Raw genomic sequence first — 24,380 nt, 5'->3', positions numbered from 1 at the left:
ATTCTGTTTTCCCACTCCATCCAGGCTTTATCCCAAAGGCTGAAAGTGGCAAAATATGGTTCTGTAAATCCCCAGGGAGCTTCGCCGGGCACTCATGGAAGTAATTCCCCCAAGGGCAGAGGGGAAAATAGGAGATGCCACCCTTGTGGTGGTGGGTATGCAACAGGGCGACAGGGATTCATTCTCTGCCAGGCCCTTTCAGAATCCCTTAAGGATTACCCAGCTGCCCACCTCTGGAGGCAGTCTGGGGCAGAATATCACTGTACCCAAAAGCCTGGCAAGATATAACAGAAGACATGTGGGTACGGTGCGTAATATCCAGGGATCACAATTCCCTTCTCCCAAACACCTGCAAGAAGTCAAAAACTATCCATCCCAGATGTTCCACCCAATCTTTGGGATCATGCAGCCTTGGAAGTAAAAAGTTTGCTGCAAAAAAAGCCATTCAGGAAGTCCCTGCAGACCAGACAGAATCTGGAACTTACTCAGGGTTCCTTATTTCCAAAAAGGACTGTGGACTGGAAACCTATCCTGGATCTCTGCAAGATAATGGGACAGTAAAGACAAAGCTCCGGATGGTGACACTGCAGTCCATTCTGCCCTTTTTGGGTCAGGACGATTGGATGTGCACTTATCTCCAGGACACGTACTACCATACAAAAATGGACAGGCAGTCCAGGAGCCATTTATGCTTCCAGCTGGGAGCCAGTCTTTACCATTTCAGAGCTCTGCCCTTTGGTCTCACTGCAGCCCCCAGAGTTTTCACCAAATGCATAGCAGTAGTGACTGCTCACCTGAGACATTTGGGATTCCAGGTGTTTCCTTGTCTAGATGACTGGCTCCTCACCGCCACCACAGAGCATAATCTCTTAAGGGCCAGGAACCACACGATCCACACTTGTGCACATCTAGGAATTGCAATAAACTACGAAAAATCTGTCCTGTTGCCCTCAGTGTATTACTTTAATAGAGACTCAACTAAATACAAGAGACATGGTAGTCAAGCCTCCCACAGGAAAGGGTGCTTGGCATTCGATGTCTGGTCTCTCTCCTCTTGTCAAAGTCCAAGGTTCAGGCACGGTTAGTCGTAAAGGTCTTGGGCTTGTTGGTGACTACCATTACTCTAGTCCCATTAGCTAGTTACCATACGTGGATTTTGCAATGTCTCCTTTTCTCTCAGTGGTCTTATCAGGATCTACCAATGTCACACATGATCTTAATCGCAGATGCAAGAAAGATCTACAGTTGTGGCTCCACTCTCCCCTAGTCACTCTAGGCAGCAGACCCTTTGTAGCCCCTCATCCAGTAGCCACAGTGACCACGGACGCTTCCCAGATAGGAGGGGGGCATTATCTGGGACACAGTCCAAGGAAATTGACAGCCTCACTAGTACTATTTGCACATCTATGTCCTCGAGATGAGTGGTGTTCATTAGCATTGCAAGCACTTCACGACTTCCTTTGGACTATATAGCAATTCAGACTTGACATGTTAGTGGTGTGGTACATCAACAAAACAGGGTGGAACCAAATCTTACCCCTTGTGTTGGGAGGCCCTAGTATGGCAATGAGCGATTTCCTGTCAGCGTTTTCTGGTTGCAGAGCACATCCCAGGGAAATCTGTGATAGCGGACAAGCTCAGCAAGGCAATTCTCATGCCCTGCATGTGGTCTCTGAAACAAGAGGTGGCAGATATGATCTTCTGCAGATGGGGTCAGCCATGCTGCGATCTTTTTGCCTCTCGCCTAAACAAATGCAGCAGCTACTTTGCTCTAGTTTCCCCACTGGGACAGTCGCCCAGAGATGCACTTATCCATGATTGGTCCCCTGGGATTCTTTACGCCTTTCCTCCAATTCCAAAAGTTCTTCAGAAAGTAAAGTTGAGTCGCAAACTGATCCTCATTGCCCCCCTTACTGGCCTCGTCAGATACAGTTCCTGTTCCTTTGGTCATTACCTGCAAGAGGAGCCTTGGATTCTGGACCCGGTTCCAGATCTGACACATTAGTCAGGTGCTCTTTATCCCTCATTTCAAACCCTCAAGCTGACAGCTTGGTTTCTCCACTTCCAGTCCTAGTCAGGCTTCCAGATAGCTCACCTATGGTTTAACATATTTTAGTCTCTTCTCACAAGCCAACTACTAGGAAACTTTATGCTAGTAAATGGACTAGATCCAAGTCTTGAGCCCCTCCCACTTCCCATAATGCTCTGTAATCTGCTTAACTCTGATCTCATTTGTCACCAGCAGACAGATTTCTTGTCTTGAGCATTTCTTGGGAATAGCGGTAGGAATCCAATAGATGTTCTACGTATTTCACTGTCATCACATTTGGGTCATCTGCCTGCAGGTAGCCCTTAGCCGGCCTGAATTACCAGAGTCTTGGGATTTCTGCATCTGATACTGTCTCCTTTTCCATGACGTCAGGTCGTCAGGGGTATAAAACATGCAGCCGATGCCATTATATCGGTCTTTCTTGATGTGCATTGCCCAAAGCAGTTGGCAAGTGCCAATCGGCCAACTCCTGAAATTTTCATTTTTAAAGTTTTCAGACCTGAAGTCTTCTAAAAGAAGTACCTCGTTTGGGATCCTTTTTTTCTTGCTCTAACCGATGTCACAAAAAATTAATGGTCTTGCCTGTGGAAAGCAAATACCTCAGGTTTTCATTCTTACTGTGTCACCTGTTTAGGCCCAGACCACGATGTTCCTCGCTGTCTGTTTTGTGCCTTGTTCCATGTCAGAACTATTCATCTGGCTATTGTAGCTAAATTCTTTCTCTCTATCTCTGTACTCCAAAATGACTTTGGTAAGCCATCTGACTACCAATCTTCCGAAAAAATGAAAGGATAAAGACAGACCGCATAGGTCCAAGGCTGCCGACAATGCTAACGTTAGGCTAGCTGCCAGTCTGCTGGTACTCTGTGAGGTGCTTTCGCAGCACCTGATGCCTGGTTCTACAGATTCACAGGCCTCTGCTGAGAAAGTCTGGTATGCCGTGAAATGCTTAGACTATGAAACCTGTGGCAGTCTCTCTAGCTTGGATGGGTCCGGAGCCGCTGTGCAGGCACCGGCGTCTGAGGGTGTTTTCATGCCTTCCAATTTTCGTATTAAACAGTCTACTTTCAAACCAAAAATATCAAATTTCTCAGGTCTAAAGTTTGTACTATGCCTAGGAAACCGACCAAAGTGCCTTCTAAGGCCCACATGCCACAAAAACTAATTAGAATTTCTGAGGACCTCATTACTTTAAATAGGGGAAGTCAGCCTTCCCCCTCAAGAAGAACCAGAACTGATTTTCCTTCTGATCAGGAATCTGATTACGCTCCTGATTTCCAGGACATACCGTTATGTACCTGAGGATTCTGATGCAGAGGATTCCATTCCCTCTGCTTCCCCTCCAGAAGATTTTTCCTTTGAAATGATGCACACCATTGGAGAACATTTCCGCTGGGAGAGCCAGGACTACTCCAAGTCCAAAAAGACTCAGAATTTTTAAGCGTGCCTTGGCACAGGCCTCTAGCTATCCCTACTTTTCTGGAAATTGTAGATGTCCTCCTGGAATCAAGCCTTACCCCTGGTACCTTTCCTCCAGCTCCCAGGAAACCTGACTGGTACTATAGAGTGCCTGACCCCACAAATTCCTTTTTATGAATCCTGTGGATCCAGAGACCATTTCCCAGGGACCTAAAGGCATTAAGGCTACAGCTGACAAAAATCCCTACCACTTAGGACAAAGATTCCAGGGCATTAGATGGGGGGAGGTATACTCCTCTGCTATGCTTGCCATTGGGGCTTTAAATTGCCAGTTTCATATGTGTGTCAGCAGTATATTATGGAGCTAATTAAACAAAATGTTGATTCCTGATTGTGCAGAACACAGATTTGCAAGACTTGATGCATTCTGCTAACCAAGTTGGTAAACTTTGCAATCTGGATTTGATGCTTTAGAAGCATCTTGCAGGGCTGCTGTCATTGGGTCTGTTCTTGGAAATGCTTGGCTTAAGGAGCAGAACTTGCCAGATCATGTCAAAGCAGAATTACTGGATGCATCATTAGTCTATTTGGTAAGCAGAAGTCCTCAGAATGGAGGAGAAGCTAAATCTATGCAAGCTGTTAAAGATTTCTTACAAGTACAGCCACCTAGATTCAGTAGGCATTTACCTTCAAGTTTTTTTTCCAGGCCTTCTCATTACAAACCCAGGGGCAGCAGACCACCAAGACTTCAGTCTCTTTTATGCACAGATAAAAGCAATGGAGTGATCCCATGTCCAAAACGGAGCAATAAGCCTCCATCCTATGGTAAAATTGCAAAAGGACTTCTCAACTCTTCCAAGTCTTGCCCAAGTACTTGCACCTTTAGGAGGGAAACTTGCACTGCATGCCAAAAACTGGCAATACATTACTAAAGACAAATGGGTCTTAAACATGGTTTCCCAGGGATACAGATTCCAGTTCCACTCACTCCCATCCATAAGCGGATGTCCAGACCTCCCCCCAAACCAGTGGGCAGAGGCTCAAAAGCAAGTACTTTCTCTTCTCCAGTATCGGGGCTCTTCAACCTGTCCCAGCAAAACAAAGGGGGCAAGGTTTTTACTCTAGACTGTTTCTGGTCTCCAGAAAAGAAAACTCTTTGCATCCTATCCTGAATCTGTCTATTCTCAACACCTTTTTGGTGGTTCCAAAATTCAGAATGCTAACACTCCAACTGCTTCCTATACTAGCCAAGGACTCATGGCTAGCAATCCTAGATTTAAAAGAAGCTTATCTGCACATCCCCACAAGGGAATCTTGCAGGAAATACCTACACTTTAGAGCAGGCTCTATGCACCATCAGTTCTTTGCACTTCCCTTTGGCTTATATACTGCACCCAGGGTATTCACAAAGTGCCTCGCTCCAGCCATTGCATATTGCAGGCAGAGTGGAATTCAAATTTACCCATACTTGGACAATTGCCTGATTGCAGGCGGGCAGTCCGAAATTGCTACTTCAACTGGCATTTGTAAAGAGACTTCCAACTTTACTGGGGTGCACCATCAATGAAAAATCACAACTGGTACCCAGCCAACAGATTGTATTCCTGGGAGCAAGCTTGAACACTTCTCAGATGGCATTCCTCACTCCAGAGAAACAAATTTATTTGACAAACTATTTCAATCTACTAGCCACCAAAACCAGGATATCTGCAAGAAAAATACTGCAAGCCCTAGGGTTCATGGCCTCTTGCATTCTACTAATTCCATATGCAAGACTGCATATGAGGAAACTTCAGTGGTACCTAAGTCTGTCAACATTCTCAGGATCTGGAAAAGATTCCCATCATTCCTTGTCTAAGGGCAGAGTTCCTTTGGTGGGTAGAGGCCAACCACAAGACTACTCCCTTTCACTCTTCCCCTTGCCGCCAGACCCTAACAGACACATCAGACTATGCATGGGGGGTGCTCACATGGCAGGGCAGTGCATTCAGGGCAAATGGAACCCAAAGCAGATGCACCTGCATATCAATCAAAAAGAAATGTTAGCTCTACAGAATGCTCTGACAGCCTTCAAAGGAATTGTTCATCCAGGACAACTATTGGTAAAGACCGACAACACCACAGTTATGCAGTTATGTGGTACATGAACAAGTGGGGGGGGCATTCCTACCCACTCTGCAGTCTAGCCATGGCTCTTTGGAACAAAGCCTTGAGCAACCAAGTTCACTTACGAGCTCGATTACTGCCAGGCAAACTAAATTCACTGGCAGACTTGAGCAGAAATCTCATTGACCCATGAGTGGAAACTGGAACCCAAAATATTCAAGCTTTTGAGGAACAGGTTGGGGACACCAGGGGTAGACCTTTTTTCCTCAACTATCAATTGAGCAAATATTGCACCGGAACTCCCCACAGCCAAGCCTGGAAAGTGGGTGCCCTGTCCTTCACCTGGGAAGGCTTCTCAGTCTATGCCTTCCCCCTCTGCTACTCTCGAAGGTTCTACTAAAAATCAAACAAGACAAGCCTGATTGCATCAGACTGGCCATGCCAGCACTGGTACCCTCTTTTGCGCAGTATGACTGTGCTACAACCATGGCACCTGCCTCAGACTCCTTGCCTGCTGCCCCAGCAGGTGGGCCAGATTCTGCACCCTCTGCTACAGACCCTGAACCTTGCAGCCTGGCTTAATCCCCTGATTTCAACACCAGCAACCCTCAGTAAGCAGGTGCTGGATGTCATACTTGAGGCAAGGAGGCCTAGTACTAGAAAATCCTATTTGGAAAAATGAAAAAGATACTGTTCTGGAGCCAGTCTCCGGGAATGGGCACAACTGTGCCCAGCTTACCTCGTATACTAGATTACAACAGAAATGCTCCACAAAGGCCCATCTTTCTCTTCAACTAAGATTCATGCCTCTGCCATCTCTGCTCATAATACTGAGCCCACCCCTCTTCTCTCATCCTGGGGTAAAACAATTCCTGAGAGGAGCCAAAAATTTAAGACCCCACAGGAGAGCTCCCACTCCAGCTAGTGACCTCTTCTTTGCATTAGAAAAGCTCACACTTCCGCCCTTTCAACCTGCGGCCACAGCAGTTAAGTTCCTCTCATGGAAAACAGCTTTACTTCTAATCACTTCAGCAAGAGTATCTGAATTGCAGGCCCTTACAGCAGTGGAACCCTTCATTATCTTCCATGCAGACAAGGTTTCCCTCAGGACTAACCCATTGTTTATGCCCAGGGTGGTGTCTAGTGTGGCATTTAAACCAGTCCATTCATTTGCCAACCTTTTTTCCTAATCCTTAGAATAAAGGGGAAGGGATCCTGCACTCTGTGGATGTGCACAGGCAGCTTAGGTTCTATCTGGACAGGACTAAGCCTCAGAAAATCTGACCAGCTGCTAGTCAGCTTTACTGCAGGGGCAGAGGGCAAGGCCATTTCAAAGCAAACCATTTCTAAATAGCACACTGCATCCATTTCTGCTACAAGCACCATGGGAAACCTACCCAACTGGGAATCAAAACTCATTCCACTATGGCTACATTTATTTCTACAGCATTCCGCAGGGGAGTCCCTACCAAGGGACATCCTGGAAGCTGCAACCTGAAGCTCTGTGCACACCTTCAACAAAGCACTACCACTTGCCTATATTTTTTAAATCCAGAGCTGGATTTGCCACAGCAGTCTTACAGGGCCTGATTGCCAGCCCTAATGCTTCAGAACTACCTCTGCCCTTCCTTAGCTTTGGGAATCAACACAAATGTGATGACTGCAACAGTGAAACATGAACATGGTACAGTTGTGTACACTTACCATAAATGTAGATGTTTGAGTGTGTTCACTGTTGCAGTCCTGGTTACCATCCCTCCAGCCCCCTGACTTCTCTTGACTTCTATCCTATCTTTGTCTGCCATATCTTATATCATTGGTATTTGTTTTCTGCTGGGGGTATCGCATACCATGCAATTGCTTCCTATTTTGGAGGCACCTGACATCTGGGTCAAGAAAAACTGATCTGATGACATCTGCTGCATGTTTTATACCGCTGACATCATGGAAGAAGTGACAGCATCAGACGCAGAAATCCCAAGACACTAGTATTCAGGCTGGCTGAGGGCTACCTGCAGGCAGGTAACCCAATGTGATGATTGCAAAAGTGAATACTCTTAACATTTATGTCAAGTGTACACAACTGCACTTTATTTACTTCGATCCCTGTATTAGATAAGTGCTGTTGTATTAGTTTCCTCCCCTTCTGTAGCAGAGCAGGGTTAGAATTCTCTCCTTTTTCTGCTTTGGCTGCACATTCTCTCCCCTTTCTAGCTGTTGGGCTTTTTTGTGGTGGGATTCCCTTATTAATAACTAGTCACTCAGTTTTATAGACCTGTTTCAGTGTTTTGCTGTTTAGGGTTTGTAGTGTGTTTTCTGTTTGCATAACTTTGTCCAAATAAACCAGCAAGGTTTAAAGTGCTCAAAATGCAGACATAAATTCCTGCATTCTGATGCACACAACCTGTCTGCTCTCTTGGGCCTGAGCATCTGCAGTCTGCTTGCTCCATTTGTGAGGGTTTCAACCCAGGGCTATTGCCGACCACAAAAATAAACTAATTCTCAAGGGCCTTTTTACCTGCTTAAAGTACCTCTCCAGGGGTTCAAACACCCTCCAAGAGTGTGGCAGGGTCTTCTGACTCAAATTCCCTCAAGTCATCGAGGCTGCCTTTGGAGTTGCCCTTAAGTTCCAAGACATTGGATCTGACTGGCTCAGATCTGAGATCTACTTCAGTGCCAGTGGATCTGAAGCACTTTTCAGATCAGAGTGGTATCTCAGATTGTCAGTTCTCCTGAAGCTTACAACATCCACCTCTGATCCTAATTCTTCAGATCCAATTGAGAGAGGTCCCCCACAAGTGCTGGGTATGGAGGCTGCTTCTCCCTCTGGAGCTCAGCAGATATCAGTCAGGCACTCGAGGCCTCTGTCAGTAGCTTCTTCCACATATTCTAGGAGCCTTTCAGAAGTTGGCGTGGACAGGATGATCATGAAGATTCTGAAGACTCTGATCCAGTTGGGGGGTTTCTTTGCTCTGTTCCTCCAAGCACAGTCTTCTCCGATCTGTTCCTCTGTATTGGAGCCCCAGGGGAAAATCTAGTCCCTGATATCTGGAAAATTTCTCACTCCACTCCACAAAGGGGGTAACAAGTTAAACTTGTCTACCCATAGCAATGGTCCCTCTTGTTCAAAATACTGGAGAGGTGTATGCACACATCATGGATCACCTCAATACCCGCAACCTTCACACAAACACTCAACTTAGCTTTAGGCCCTATCCCATACCATCACACTCCCTCTCATCCCAAAATTCCTTCAGAAATCTCACAGGCTGGGGGGCTCTGTCATCCTCCTTGCCCCTTTCTGGCTTCAAGTCTGGTTCCCCTCTCTGTGGTCTTGTGTAGTCTGCCCTGGATATTGGATCTGGCTCCAGTTCTCTTCTCCCATCCCTCAGGGATACCTCACCCAGATCTGATCATTCTGAAGCTGACTGCCTGGCTGCTCAGGTTCCCATGATAGTCAGGACTCCCGGGTTATCTTCACTGGTCAAAAAGATACTAGTTGGAGCTCATAAATCTACCAGGAAGGTTTGTTCCAGCAAGTAGAAGTTTTTTTTTTCTATTTGGGCATCTCAGGATGATCTAGACCCCTTTACTTAAGTTCTGGCAGTTTTAGAATTTTTGGCAAGCATTTTTCATAAAGGTATAATTTCTTCTATGGTAAAGGTTCAACTGGCAACAATGTCTAATTTCCATGTAGACTATAAAGTGGCTTCTTTGGCTTCTAAGATTTGCAAAGCCTTTTTGAAAGGTACCTTTTTACTTGGTCACCAATTAAGGACCCAATGCCTCCTTGGGACCTTATGCTTGTTTTGCAGGCTCTGGTCTCGCCCACCTTCATACCTGCAGCTTCAGTGGATCTACAGTTGTCATGGAAAACAGCTTTCTTGGTTGCAATTACATCAGCTAAAAGTCTCTGAACTTCAGGCATTGTCTATCAAACCTTATTTGATCTTTCGTAAGGAAAGGGTGTCTTTGTGCACTAACCCGTCCTTTCTTCCCATTCAGAATCAAACATTGATCGGGTAATCTCAGTTTTCTTCCAAACTTTGTGTAAGGGAGAGTACAGACTGCTTGTTCTAGCTTAGACTTGCGTTTTTACCTGCATATGACTAAATCTTTCCAGAAGTCTTATCATATCTTTACTATTCTAAGCCCTTTTAGGGAAACCAATGTCCGTCACCATTGCTCGTTGGATTTCACAACGCATTACCCTAGTGTATTCAGCTAGAGGTTTACTCCTGCCAGATCATGTTAAAGCGCATTCCACTAGATTTATGGCTACTTCAGCTGCCTTCTGGTCTAGAGTTTCACTGGATGACATTTGCTCTATGGCTACTTGGGCCTTCTCCTCATACTTTCATTTCTCACTAAAGCTGGACATTCTAACCAGGAACAGGGCACCCTTTGGCTCTGCTGTGCTACAGAATATCCTTCCATGAGGGCCGCCCAGGTGTTTAGTAGCTGGGGACTCTCCCATAGGCTGAGTAAATTAAGACCACTTCAGATATAGAAGTTATGTATTCACCATAGTGTTCCATTTGAGTTGCTCTTCCATTTGTCAACAGTCTCGCTCTCCTTCCTGCCTTACATGGCCTGTGTGGTGGCCTGGCTAGGAGAAAGTCACTACGTTGGCATGCCCTTGTTTTCTTCATGCTTCTAGAGACCTATTGTTATGTGAGAAGGTTTTGGGTCTAGTTGGGATGCTTGGATAGTAGCAAACCCTAACTGAAGGGAGGAGGGAGATGGGGGTATTATGAGTGGGGGAGGAGCTTGGAGATCAGATGCTGGGAATGTGGCAGAGTTGTATCCATACCAGATCAGAGTATCCACAGGTTGAAGACGAAGAGCAACTCTGGAATGTTATGGTGTGTACATAACTTTTTTTCATAGGATCTTAGGAAGTTACTAGGCTAATGGCCCTAGGGCCCTTACAAGCTTAGCAAAGTTCTACCCTTACTTCCACAATCTGCACCTAATGCCCGTGTCCAAGAGTGATGAGGGTGAAACCCCTGGTATGAATTTAGTTACCTGTATGGATTGAAGAGGGCCAATGAGGTGCTCTGACATGAAGTGGGAGTCTGTTCCAAAGGTGAGGTAACCTCTGGGAGACTAATCTGTTTCTCCAGCAGGTTCTGGTAATGTCGCATACCAGGCTATTTAGAGCAAGTAACCAGTCTACCATTTGACTTGGGATATGCAGCATTGCCAATAAAGCAGGGTCAGAGTTTGCCTTGTATGCAAGGCAGAGATAATCTCTGAGTAGTTTGTATGAAATGGAATAAAGTGACAGCGGTTTCAGACTATTCACATAGTACAAACACTGAAGACCTTGAATTTTCCTTGAAGCTTTGTGGTTTCTCTAATTGCTGCAGGTGCTTGGAAAGGTACATACCAAAAGGGGTGCTGTAGTCAATTGGCCTGATGAGGAAAGAGTACAGATAGGTTAACTTTTGTCTGGAGACCATGCCCTTGTGAGATGAACAGTATAGAATGCCTTTTTGTACCACTGTGGGGAGACGTGGTGATCAAAGGCAAGATTGCTGTCAACCAGTTTGCCTAGGTCCGTCACCAGTGAGTGTGTACTTGAGTGTTGCTATTGATGTGGTAGTTGGCAGGGACATCTCCCTTACCAAAGGGGAAGATGCATTTATTTAAGGCCATGACTTTGGCACCGATCATTTGATCGATGCTGTCCATGTCCTCCATCATGAATGGGTCTTGGATCTGATCCGAGTCTGCAACTAATAGATCCAGAGCTCAAGCTACACCCCTTCAGATAATCCCCTGCTGACATGTAACCCCCGATCTCATTTGCCGCTAAATTCTTGGGACGTGATCAGGCTTGAGCTTCCTCATATTAAGAGAAGTGGTTTGATGTCCTTCAAGAATGCAACTGCAGTCAAAACATATGGGTTATCCTGCCTCAGGCAGCCCTCGGTCGGCCGGATTCCAAAGTCTGGGTCCGACGTCGGCTGATGTCGCATTTCTCTCCTTCAGAGTGGCTGGAGTATATAAGCATCAGCCGACGCCATCTTCAGTCTTTCTTGCCGCGCGGTGCCCGAAGCAGAAGCAGTTTGCAAGTGCCGGTCGATCAGCTCCTGTATTCTTCGAAACCGAAGTCCTCAAAAAAGCTAAGTACCCCGTTGGGGACCTTTTCTTGCTTCAGCCGATGTCAGAAATTACTGAAAAAGTAAATAATTGTTTGTCTTGTGGTAAACAAATACCTCATAAGGATTTCCATTCTTACTGCCTCCCTTGCCTTGGCCCAGACCACAACGTCTCGGCCTGTGCCGCCTGTGCTCGCTTCAATAAGTGAACTCTCAGGCGCCGGGTGGAGTTCGCTGAAGACTTTCAGTGAAAGATTTGATTATATAATGCCGTTGGAACAACCGACAACGCATACTCCTAAGAAACGAAAAGACCGGGACCGACATCCTCGGCCCGTGTCTTCCACCGACACCACGCCAAAACTTACCGCGAGTGCCACGGTTCCCTCTGAGGCGGTTATTCCACCGCTTCGAACCGAAGACACCGCATTACCGATACCTCAGATACCGGAGACAACCCCGACGCCAGTTATTGATTTTCCTCCGGATACTGAAACCGAGGAAATGCCAGAGACCATTGCTGTTGATAAGGTCACTCCTGCACTTGGAGCGGCTAGGCCTCCCATGTCTATCAAGGCCTACACACGTGCTAAGGCAGCCAGCAAGGCCAAGCATCTTACTGCTAAAACCTTACCTCAGCCTACTCCTGAAACTCAAATCATGTCTATGGCCGCAGATTTAATTTCCCTGATCAGAGGTTCCCAGGCCTATCCTGAGAGAGGATCCCAGCCTCCTCCTAAGAGGCCCAGGGTTGAACCCTCTGACCCTCTTTCTTCAGATGAAGATTCTGAGGACTCTGTTCACTCCGAAAGCCAAGAGCAGCCCTTCCAGACCTATGAGGATTCAGATGCAGAGGACTCAATTCCCTCGGCCTCTCCTCCTGAGGATATTTCTTTTGGGGAAGTTCTGCATTCCATGAGGGAGCATTTTCAGTGGCAAGGCCAGGAATATTCAGATTCCGGAAAGTGCCTTCGAACATTCCTTAAACCCCAACACAGACTCTTGGCTATACCTCCTGTGCTTGATGTTTTGGATGATCTATACTCTGACTCCAGTGGTTACCCCTGATACTCTTCCTCCTGCTCCTGTCAAGCCTGACAGATACTATAGGGTCCCAGAAACCCATTCTCATTTCTTTAGGGCCCATGCTGTTGATTTAGAAACAATTTCCCAGGGGCCTAAAGGGGTTTCAGCTACCACCTCCAAAAATCCTTTGCCTTCCGACATGGAAGCAAGGTCCTTGGAGAGATGGGGGAAGAAGGTTTACACCTCCACTACTTTGAGAGCTCTCAATTCTTTCACATGTTTCAATATCAGGATTTCCTGTTAGATGATTTACAGAAAAAAATTGGCCTCTCCTGAACCTTTAGATGGGAAGTCTTTGCAAGAGGCTGTTCATAATTCTCAATCACTTTCTATAGTGTGGATATGATGCATTGGAAGCTTCATGTAGGGCAGCTATGACAGGGGCGGTCATTCGTAGACATGCATTGTTAAAAGAACAACCTTTACCAGATCATGTTAGTGCAAAACTTCTTGATGCACCCTTGGAAAAGAACAAGCTTTTTGGTGCTAATGCTAAAGATGTGTTAAAGTCCATTGAGGAAAAAGCCAAGTCAGTTCACAGTCAAAGATTTCCTCCAGGTTCAGTCACCCAGATTCAGCAGGAACTGGCCTTCTAAAAGCTGGTCCTTTCCTAATCCTGAAAGATTTCAAAGGGGCAAAAACAGGCGTGCCCAAGGAAGAGGGCAATACAGAGGATCCTACAGGGGACGACAATGGCAACCAGCAAACCAAAGAAGTGACACAGGGGTTTCTCCTGCCCCGCAGGGACAATCTCAATGACTTTCCTCTAGTTCCGCTGACCAAGGAGCAAACAGAAGCTCCTTTGGACGGAAAATTATCTTTGTTTTCAAAAAACTGGCGCACATGAGAAAGCTTCAATGGTACCTAAAAAGCTTATGGTCTCAACACAGCAACAACCTAGAAGCAACTATACCGCTCATTCCATGTCTTCAAAAGGAATTTCTATGGTGGGCCACAGTAAGCCAGTCAAACACAGGTATGTCGTTCAAAAAACCTCAAATAACACAGACCATGACCACAGACTCCTCAGACCTTGGATGGGGGGCGCACATGGAGGGCAGATGTATTCAAGGACAATGGTCTCCAAAGGAAACGCATCTGCATATCAACCAAAAAGAAATGCTGGCAGTAATGCATGCCATCGAGGCCTTTGTACAACAACTTCAAGGCCGCCTACTAATACGGACAGACAACACCACTGTGATGTGGTACATAAACAAGCAGGGGGGCACTCATTCTTACCCCCTTTGCAGACTGACAATGAATCTTTGGGGAAAAAACACTGAGTCTAAACATACAGTTACAATCCCAGTTTGTTCCAGGCAAAGACAATGTTCTGGCGGACAGTCTAAGCAGGAATTTCCTAGACCCCCACGAATGGAGGTTACATCCAGACATCTTTATACGACTCACCTCGACATGGGGCAGGCCGGACGTAGACCTATTTGCCTCCCACCTCAGTCATCACTTACAAAAGTTCTGCTCAAGGACATATCATTCACAAGCATGGAAAATAGATGCTCTCTCATTCAACTGAAGCTCCCTAATAATCTATGCATTTCCACCTCTGCCACTGATGACCACAGTATTACTAAAGATCAGAGCAGCCGAAGGGGATCCTAATAGCTCCAGACTGGCCAAGACAACACTGGTACCCACTACTACGGAGCATATGTCACAACAAAACTTGGGCCCTTCCCCAATGGCCCCAACTTGACTCAACACAACTTCAGGACAGTTCATCCCAACATCCAGACGCTACAGCTAACAGCTTGGGAGATCCCATAAATAACCTCAATTTACCTCTCTCCAAGGAAGTTCAGCGGATACTAACAGAAGCCCGCAGACCATCCACCAGAAAGGCTTACTCAGCCAAATGGAAGAGATTCAGCATTTGGAATACCAACAAGGGTCATGATGCATCACTTTTGAGCATTCCACTCATTCTGGAATACTTGGCAGATATGCTACATAACGGACCCTCATACTCTTCCATAAAAATACATGCTTCAGCTATCTCAGCTAGATACAACACTGATCCACCTGTGTTTTCACATCCCTTAAGGCAATTTCTTAGAGGAATCAGAAGCCCCCAAGAAAGGCACCAGTACCAGCTTGGGACCTCAATTTTGTCCTAGAAAAATTGACTCTACCTCCCTTCGAGCCAGCAGCTTCTGTGGATTTACAATTTCTTTCCTGGAAGACAGCTTTCCTGCTGGCCATTACCTCAGCAAGAAGGGTTTCGGAATTACAGGCCCTAATGGCAATACCACCATTCATAACTTTTCAGAGACAGGGTCTCCTTACGAACCAACCCTGCCTTTCTGCCAAAAGTGGTATCTAGGGTTTCTTTAAATCAAGCAATTCACCTGCCTACTTTCTTTCCTAATCCTGAGAACAAAGGGGAAAGACTGTTGCATACCTTGGACATGCACAGAAAACTTCGCTACTACCTAGACAGAACCAAGACCAGTAGGAAGTCTGATCAGCTTTTTGTAGCTTACATCCCTGGAGTACAAGGAAAAGCAATTTCCAAACAGACAATTTCAAAATGGATTGGACATTGCATCAGATTCTGTTATTCCTTCCATGGAAAGTGTGCCAGCCAATGTCAGACACACTCCACCAGAGCTACAGCCACCTCTACAGCATTCTTAAGAGGGGTGCCTACAAAAGACATTCTAGAAGCTGTTACATGGAGCTCCGTGCATACATTTTCCAAACACTACAACCTCCCTTTATATTCCAGATCCAGAGCAGGCTTTGCTTCGGCAGTCCTGCAGGGATTGATAGCTACACCATCCTTTTCTTAGAGCATACCACCTACCCCAGCTAAGCTATGGTATTCAACCCATATGTTATGACTGCAGTTGCATTTTTGAAGGACATAGTACAGTTTTGTACCTACCATAAATGTAGATGTCTGATAGATATGCAACTGCAGTCGGGTTTTCCCTCCCTCCTTCCCCTCTATGCCTTGGGTCCACTTCTCCCTGTTATCCTTAGCTGGGGATATCTGTTATGGTGTATCTGTTTATTGCTTATTTGTCTGGAAAACCTATTGTCTTCCAATTTGATTACAGCCTTCCTTGGAGGGCACCTGGCATCTGGGGCAAGAAACACTGAAGAAGATGGCGTCTGCTGATGCTTATATACTCCAGCCGCTCTGACGTCTGAGAGAAATGAGACATCAGCCGACGTCGGGCCCATTCTTTGGAATCCGGCCGACCGAGGGCTGCCTGAGGCAGGACAACCCATATGTTATGACTGCAGTTGCATATCTATCTGATAGCTACATTTATGGTAGGTACAAAACTGTATTTTTTCTTTTTTTCTGTCCTTTCTGATAGTGATGGTCTCTGTTGGTGTCTAATATAGTTTACCTCCCCTCCTATAACTAAATCTGTTTAGTGATATTTTTCTCTCCTAACCATTCTTTTTCCATCCTTTTCCCTTAAGTTTACTCGCACACCTCAAGCCTTCAGGTTTCAAATGGTGTCCCTCGTGCAGTCAGAAAATGCCTTATTCCAATTCACACAGTGTGTTTACTGTTTGGGAATGGTGCTCCTGGAGATTGAATGCTACATTTTGTGCTACATCCACCTTGGCCCTTATGGAGCACTGCAATAAGTTACCGTTGAAGGGCTCTGCTCAGGGTGGACTCCTGTCCCCTCTCTCTCCTGCCAAGTCTTCTGATCCAAAGAAGCCCCCCTCCCCCGAAGGGATCTTCTCTAAGAAGCCTAGGGTCTCTGATCACAGATCCTCCAGATCAGAGTCCAGCCTGTGGCTTTGGATCTGGACTCTTCTACTTAGAGCCTTAGATCAGTCTCTTGGATCCCAGGTCTTAGCACAGCAGAAGCCTTTGGATTTGACTCTGCACAAGCCTTCATGGGATCCAACCCGTCCGGATCAGTAGAGGGCCACCCAAGATATCTGATCCTTCCAGGACTTTGATCTGATTGTTCTATTGAATCCAGTTGGAGAGCTCCCCATCTAGGTACTCCAAAAAATCTGTCTGCATCGGAGTTGGTCCCCCTCCTTGCACTGCAGGGCATTGGGATCCAAGGCAGGATCCCCATCAAGAGTGGGGCATTTGTCCACTGTTTTGAAATCCTCCAGAAGCTTGCTACCCACTGATATGGACAGGATGATTTTCCTCAAAACACAAATCTAGTTGGGCTTGTTTTCCCCAGCTCGGATGCTCAGTGGACCTTCCCCATCTACAGGACTCTACTCTCATCTTCCAATCCATCTAAGTTTGGAACTTCAGGACTAGAGTATTCCCAGTGAGGGGCTGACTTCTCTGGTATTCTTCCCCTCTCAACACCATGATCCCTGGCTGGCTCTGTTCTGCAGTCCTCAACACTGCGCCTTGTTCTCCAAGTCTGTGCCGACTCACTGGGCGTGGGATTGGGCCTGAAACATTTGGGACCATTCCCTTCCCTTGGGGTCTTTGGCAATGGACAGCTTGGGGCTGGTATCATTGAGCAGCTTCAGTGCTGCTTTGGGGTCCATTCTCCTCCAGATGGCTCTGGCTGCTGTGGAGGGGAGCTTATTCCATCCCATTGGCCTTCCGGCCTGTAGAGAGGACCTTCTCCAGCCAGGCAGCCACCTCTTCTCTAAACCCCCCCAGCCTCTCTTGGGTTTGGGTGTCTGCCTCATCCTTCCATGGTCAGCCCTCCCAAGGCCGCCTTCAGTTGTGCACTGCCCCACTTGGGGTTCATGTCTCTTCAGAGTCCTATCCTGAGCCCACTGTGGAGGAACCCCCTCAGAAGGGAACATGTAAGAGGAGGCACTTGGACTCCCCCAGAGAGTCCCTCACAGGACAGATTTTGAGGGAGACTGGTCCCCAGACTGTCTGAGGAGTGTCCTTTGCAGACATCCTCAAACCTCTGAAGTAGAAGTGATTGGTCTTTGGAGAAATCATATGTTCCTGAAAGCTTGTAGAATTAATCACCAGTAGGGTGGAGCCAGACACTGGAACTGGTGCCCAAGAAAGCCAACAAATTCCTCAGTCCTCCCAAGGGTAAGACCTTTTGGAGCAATGGCATCCCAGTCAATGCCATTGTGGTGGCTGCAGCTACTAAGGAGCTAGCAGAACAGAGCTCCTCAGTCCTTTCCCTGAACAGTCTTGGGCGATCAGCAGTTTTGGAAAGCGTGCGTTTGCCTTTGCTACATTCAGACTGAGCAGCTAACTATATGGCATACTTTTACCCAGCTTTAGAGGGATGTGGTTTCAGAACTCACCACTTCCCATAGAGGGGTCTATATTAAAGAGGTTTCATCGAACACCTCTTGGTCAACAGATCTGACATACAAAAGTGCGAATGCCCAAAACAGCATTTTATTTCCTTGGGAAAGAAATTGCTAGCTCGTGCACACTTTCAAACGTGGGGGGCTGTGCCCCACACCCCCTAACTAAATATACCAACTCCAAGATCGCACTACAGTGAGGAAAGGGGCAAGCACAGATGGCCAAGTGATTTCTTTCCCAGGGAAAATGCTGTTTTGAGCATTCTCGCTTTAGTGCATTCACTCTGTTGACCAAGAGGTGTTTTGAAACACCTTGGGTTTTTTAATGTAGACCCCCCCCCCTTAGTTGTTGCATAGTCTTAAACTGGTCTTTTCTAGGCTGTCTACTCTGACTTCCTTAGCTACTGCTTTGATGCAGTTATTCTCCATCATGGTGGCCACCTCTCATGCAGGCTGCACAGGCTTTGCAGGTTTGCAGAACCCTTTAAGGCATCCTTAACTAATGCCACCTTTGGTTCCACCTTGTTTGGACTGTCTAGGAAACTGACCTGCAATAAGCAGGAGGGTATGACTCTGTCCAGAGTAGGAATCAAGTTTTCTACTCTCCAGTGTTCCTTTTTCTAGACTGAGTGGAGGAAAGAAGCTTTGGTTCCGCAGAACTGTTTTCCTTTCAGGTTGCTCCTCTGGCGTCCATTTCTACAAGCCAGGGTAGGAGATTCAATGGTAGATGCTTCTCCAGAGGTAGAGGAGGTTTGCAGATTCAGGGCTCTTGAACCTTTCTCAAAAGCCCTTTCAGTGCTCCTGAAGTACTGCCAGACTGTCCTGTCCTGGAGGCAGTCGGGGGACGATCCTCCCTTCACCCTCTAATCTAGAAAAGTCTTGCTTACAATCAGTGGGTATTGAAGATTAATTTCCAGGGGTTACTTTGGTCCCTTTTTTTCAGCCCCCACTGTTTCTAACATCTTTCCTGGATGTTCACCCTGCCAAAGGAAGTCGGTCTATCCCTAGGTTAAAGACGTTCAAAAAAGAGCCATTCAAGAGGTCCCAACATGACGAGGGTCCAAAACTTGCTCACTTCTTGGTGCCAAAAAGACTGGAGACAGGTTTAGTTTTGGACCTCTGCGAACTAAACCGATCTGTCAAGAAGTCCAATTTGCAGATTGTCACTGTCTAGTCCATTTTGCCTCTGTTAGGCAAGGATGATTGATGTACTCGCATCTCAAGGATGTGTACTATCATATATACCAAGATCGACAGATGCTCAAGGAGACACCTGGGCTTTTGATTGGACCTTAATCAGTACCAGTTCAGAGCCCCGCACTTTGGACTCTCCACAGCCCCCCAGGTATTTACCCAAATGCATGGCAGTGGTGGCAGCTCATTTCCAGCTGCAAGGATTCCAGGTCTTCCCATAGCTGGACAATTGGCTGTTCATGACCCCCATGAGGCAGACTATTAATTGCCACCAGTTATAACCTCAACCTTTTTCAGCAGCTAGGAATCTGTTTGCCCAAATCCAGTCTTTCTTCATGCCAAAACTTAATTCATCTGAGACTGCAGCACTGCCGCTACGCAGGGTCCAACTCATTCAAGATGAGGTATGTCTATTGCTCGATCTACAGTGCCAGTCAGATCTATTTCAAGCATTAGGTTCAATGGCTGTCCTTCAGTTAGGGCCACTTGCCAAGTGTAACATGCTGGTTCTTCAATAGACCCTGACAGTCAAGTGGTCTGCTCAGGTTCATCCCATGCCCATGATCATCAGGATGACTTTGGTGTGCAGAAGTCACCTAGCTTGGTGGCTTCAGTCTCTGGACCTAATTCTAGGCAGACCATTTTGTTTTTCCCCTCCCAAGGCCACAATGATCACTGGGTGTCCCTTTTGGGGTGAGGGTGGCATTTTTAGGGCAGGAAGGTTCAAGGCATGTGGTCCCTCAGACCAAATTGCACATAAATATCGTGGAGATGAGCAGTCCTAGCGCTGAAAGCTTTTCCAGAGTGCCTCCCTCTGGGGACCATAGTAATTCAAGCAGACAAACATGGCAGTCTGGTATATCAACAAGCAAGGGGGAGCACTGTCTTTTTTTTTCCTCTGTGCAGAGAAGCCATGAGTGTGTTGGAATGGGCAATGTCTTCCAGGTGCTTTCTTGCAACTCTCCCGGCAGTTCCAGTATGCTGGCTGAACTCTGTTCTGTCTCGAGTCCCCACTAGTGATCCCAGATTCCATCAGTGGCAAATCAGATATTCGGCTGTTGGGGTCAGCCGTGCTGCAATCTTTGCCTCCCTGGTCAACCACAAATGCAGCCATTATTTTGCTCTGATTTCCCCCAAGCAGGGCAGTAACCAAGGGATGCTGTGATTTCATAATTGGCTACTGGGGCTCCTCTATACTTACCTGACTACTCTAAAACCCCAAGTCTTAAAGCTCACCACCTGAAGACCCTTCATTGCCCCCATTTGGCCTTGTCGGATGTGGTTCTCACTTTTCTGGTCTCATCGATAGTGGATCCCCATTCCAGATCTCATTTCCCATCACTGGGGGCTACCACTACTCAGTCTCAAGACTTGTCTACCCCCTTGGTTTCTCCAGTTCCAGTAATCCTTTTGCAGTCCAGGCTTCCTTCCTTGGTGAGGAGCATCTTTTTGGTATCCCCAAAGCCATCTATGAAGGTGTATTCCAGTAAATGGAAAAGGTTTTCTATTTGGGACAGTGTAATTTGGATCCTTTTTCAACTCTGTTTACTGATGTTTTGCTGTCTTTAAAGATGGGGCTAGTTTCTCTAAAATTTAAACTCCAGTTGGTGGGGATTTCTAATTTCCATTTGAATGAGGGGCCTACTTTTTCTCAACTGTGTAAAGCCTTTCTGAAAGGAGTTTTTCTTAAACCTCCCATCAAAAATCCTTCACCATGGGATTTGACATTGGTGCTGCAGTCTTTGACAAAAAGCCCCTTGAACTGCCTTTATTGTGATATTAAATTCCGGTGTTGGAAGATGGCATTTTTAGTGGCAATTACCTCTGAGTCTCAGAACTGCAGGCTCTAAGAATTAAACCTCCATTTATGGTCTTTCACAAGGGCAGAGTTTCCCTTACAACCAGTTTATTCCAAAAGTAGCTTTGAAAGCTAACCTCAACCAATCAGTACAATTACTGGTTTTCTTCCCTAATCTAACAAAAAATATATCTTGCATTGTTTAGATATTCATAGGCAATTACATGTTTGTCTGAAAAGGACTGAGGAATTTTGGAAGTCGGACCAGCTCCTTGTGGTCTTAAAACAGAAATGGTCTGGCAGTTTCCAAAGTAACTATTTACAGATGGATTACTAGCTGTATTTCCTACATTTATGATAGACACGTGGAGCTATCCAGACCAGTTAAGGCTCGCTCTACTAGGTCAGTGGCTACATATTTGGCTAAACTTTCCTTGTATGAGATTTGTGGTGATTTTATTTCATACTACAAGTTAGACTTAGTGTCCTAGGAACAGGGCTTCTTTTGGTTCCTCTGTTCCTGCATATCCTTTGAGGTCACCCAGGGTTCCTAGTAGCTAGGGATTCTGACCCATTTGTGACTAATAATTACAGATGGCATCAGATAGTACTTACCTTAACTTGAAATCTGTGCCATCATGTGTCATTCATCATATTCCCACACTCCTTCCTTTTCTGGGGATCTTGAGCTGGAGTGGGTTTTTTTTGGGGGGGGGGGGTATTTTAATCTGCAGACTGTTCTGAGTTTCCATTTCTTCAGCAAACTGAGAATTGCAGGTCAGCAGGGGATTGTGGGAAGGGGAGGAGCTTGAGTTCTGGATCTATTAGTTGCCAGCTCAGATCTGAAGTCCTATCCAAGACCAGTTTGTGACAGCACCGGATAGCACAGATTCCAAGTTGTGGTAAGTACATAACTCTTAAGACCCTCTTCACAGAATGATTGCATCATTTGGAGTTTGACAATTCCCAGTTTGCAGTAGTCGGCAAACTGTCAGCCACACCTCTTTAGGTTTTGCTTGTACTTCAGAGAAATAGATTCCAAACAGTGGAGGTTCCCAGACTGATTCCTGTGGAACTCCACTGGTTACAGCTCTTCTGTTGGAGGTGGGTTCCCCTATTTTGACTGTTCAGTGAACCATTTAGCAACCCATGTAAGGATATAAGGATTGTTAGCTAGCTGACTGAGTTTCAGTGATGCCCAGGTGGGGGATAACGTCAAAAGCCTTGGCTAAGTTTAGGTAGGCTGTATGCACAGATTCCCCTCGTCTAGGGCCTTGGTGACCATCTCAAAGTCCACCAGGCTTAACGGGCATGATCTTCCTATGACAAATCCAAGCCGAGTAGGGTCAAGTATTTAGCGATTAGCTACATCTTTAAGGTCCATGATTTTGCTCCATGGTTCATAGGTTGGTACTAGGCTGTCAGCCCTAGGGCCTATACAAGCCTAGCCATAACAATTCCCTGGCTATTTCTTCCCACATTATTTACTTTCCTGGACCCCTGTCTAGCAGGGCGATTGACGTGATCCCTGGGGTGAATTTCCTTTCTCCCATCCAATCGTCAAGGTTCCTCTTGAAGAGGTCCAAAGAGGCACTCTGCTTGACATGTATGGGCAATCTATTCCAGAGTCTGGGGAGTCTCTAGGTCAGGAACCTATCCCTCCAGCATGTTTTGTTTGTTGTGATGACAAGGTTTAGATCCCTGGAGCATGTAGCTCTGAGGGATTGGGATTTCTTTAAGTGTAGCATGTCCAACAGCTCTGGATTTGACATGGCCTTGTATGTTAAGCAGAGATCGCCTCTGAGTAGACGATATGCGACAGAGTATAGCTGGAGTTTTTTAAGGTGGTCAGCGTAGGGCTTCTGCTTTAGGCCTGTGATTCTTTTAGTGAGGTATTTCTGAGGCCTTTCCAGTTGCAGATGTCTTGAGAGGTACATACCAAATGGGGCGTTGTATTCTATAATGGGTCTAATGAGGGATGAGTACAGTGGGACAATGATCTCTTTTTTTCTGGATGATAAGCCCTTCATGATGGTGTGCCACATAGGATTTCCTGACTGTTGCGGCGATGTGGTTATCGAAGGGTGTCCCTAAGTCTCTTATCACACTTTCTGTGTTTAGTGTACTGCCACCTATATGGTAATTCATGGATACATGTTTTTTCCCAAAGGGGATAACAATACATTTCTTGGCATTGAGCTTGAGCCCATGGCTCTGGCACCAAGCATCTGTTTCTGTAAGGCCCTTTTGTAGAGTATCCACATCATTTGGGGATTCAATAATGGCTCCCGGTTTGCAGTAATCTGCAAACTTTGTTAGCCAGAGTCCCTTTGTGTTGACCTGTACTTCAGAGAAGTAGATGCCAAACAAGAGCGGCCCCAGGACTGAACCCTGAGGTACTCCACTTGTCACTTGTCTGGAGCTGGATTTGGAGTCTGCTACTTTTACAGTGTGGGTTCTCAGTAAGCCATTTAGCAACCCATTGGGTGACATAGGGATTAATACCCAACTTGGTAAGTTTATCTATGATTCCAGAGTGGGGGATGGTGTCAAAGGCCTTGGCAAGGTCTAGTTAGGCTGTGTGGACCACCTTACCCTTGTCCATGGCTCTGGAGACTGATTCAAAGAAGTCAATCAGGTTCAGGAGACAAGATCGGCCCTTCACAAACCCAAACTGGGTGGGGTCCAGTGTTTGAAGGTTGCCAATGTCTTTGTTTATAAGTTCCATGATAATACGCTCCATGGCCTTGCAGATACGGCTTGTCAGACTGATGGGACGGTAGTTTCCGGGATCCAAGGTGGATCCCCCCTTGTGGATTGGGATAACTGTAGCTCTGCGCCACTCAGTGGGCACGAAGCCTGAGGTGAGGCTATGATTAAACGTGACACTTAGGTGAGGTGCCAGTTCATATTGTAGTTCATGTAGTACGCAGCCCAAGATGTCATCTGGTCCCATGGATGCTGTATTCTTGGCTTTAGAGACTGCGTTTTGTACCTGTGTGGCCGTTATTACTGGAATTTGGCAGTCTTCCGGTATTGAGATGGGCCATTTAGGGGGTGAGGGGGGGTGAAGTTGGCACTGAATCGATCTGCCAGGATATTGGCAATATCCTTTGGATCAGTATATTTATTGCCATTCTGTTTTAGCTCAGAGCAGGTCTGAGCATTGCCATTTAGATTCTTGACATAGTTATAGAATGCTTTGTGGTTGTCTTTGGAATCTTTGGCAATTTTATTTTCATAACTAGCTTTGGAGAATTTTGAGGCATCTCAGTTTCTTACTGAGGCTAGTAAGGGAGTTTTTTGCATCCTGGGATTTTCCTCTTTTCTGCAAAAGTTTCTTCCTTTTGTTGTAAAGTTTGTTTAT

At 46.2% G+C, this 24,380-nt stretch overlaps 1 protein-coding gene across 1 annotated transcript in view; it reads left to right on the top strand.

Moving 5' to 3' along the window:
- Positions 1 to 24,380, top strand: part of LOC122790561 (serine/threonine-protein kinase Nek2-like) — a 1,269,183-nt gene that overhangs the window by 393,897 nt on the left and 850,906 nt on the right. The window lies entirely within an intron of this gene.

Source organism: Protopterus annectens, chromosome 1.part0, assembly GCF_019279795.1.
Source record: "Protopterus annectens isolate FY-2018-M chromosome 1.part0, PAN1.0, whole genome shotgun sequence".
Classification (NCBI taxonomy): domain Eukaryota; kingdom Metazoa; phylum Chordata; order Ceratodontiformes; family Protopteridae; genus Protopterus; species Protopterus annectens.
Note: the sequence above shows the minus strand (reverse complement) of the source record. Positions and strands in the feature narration are given on the sequence as shown.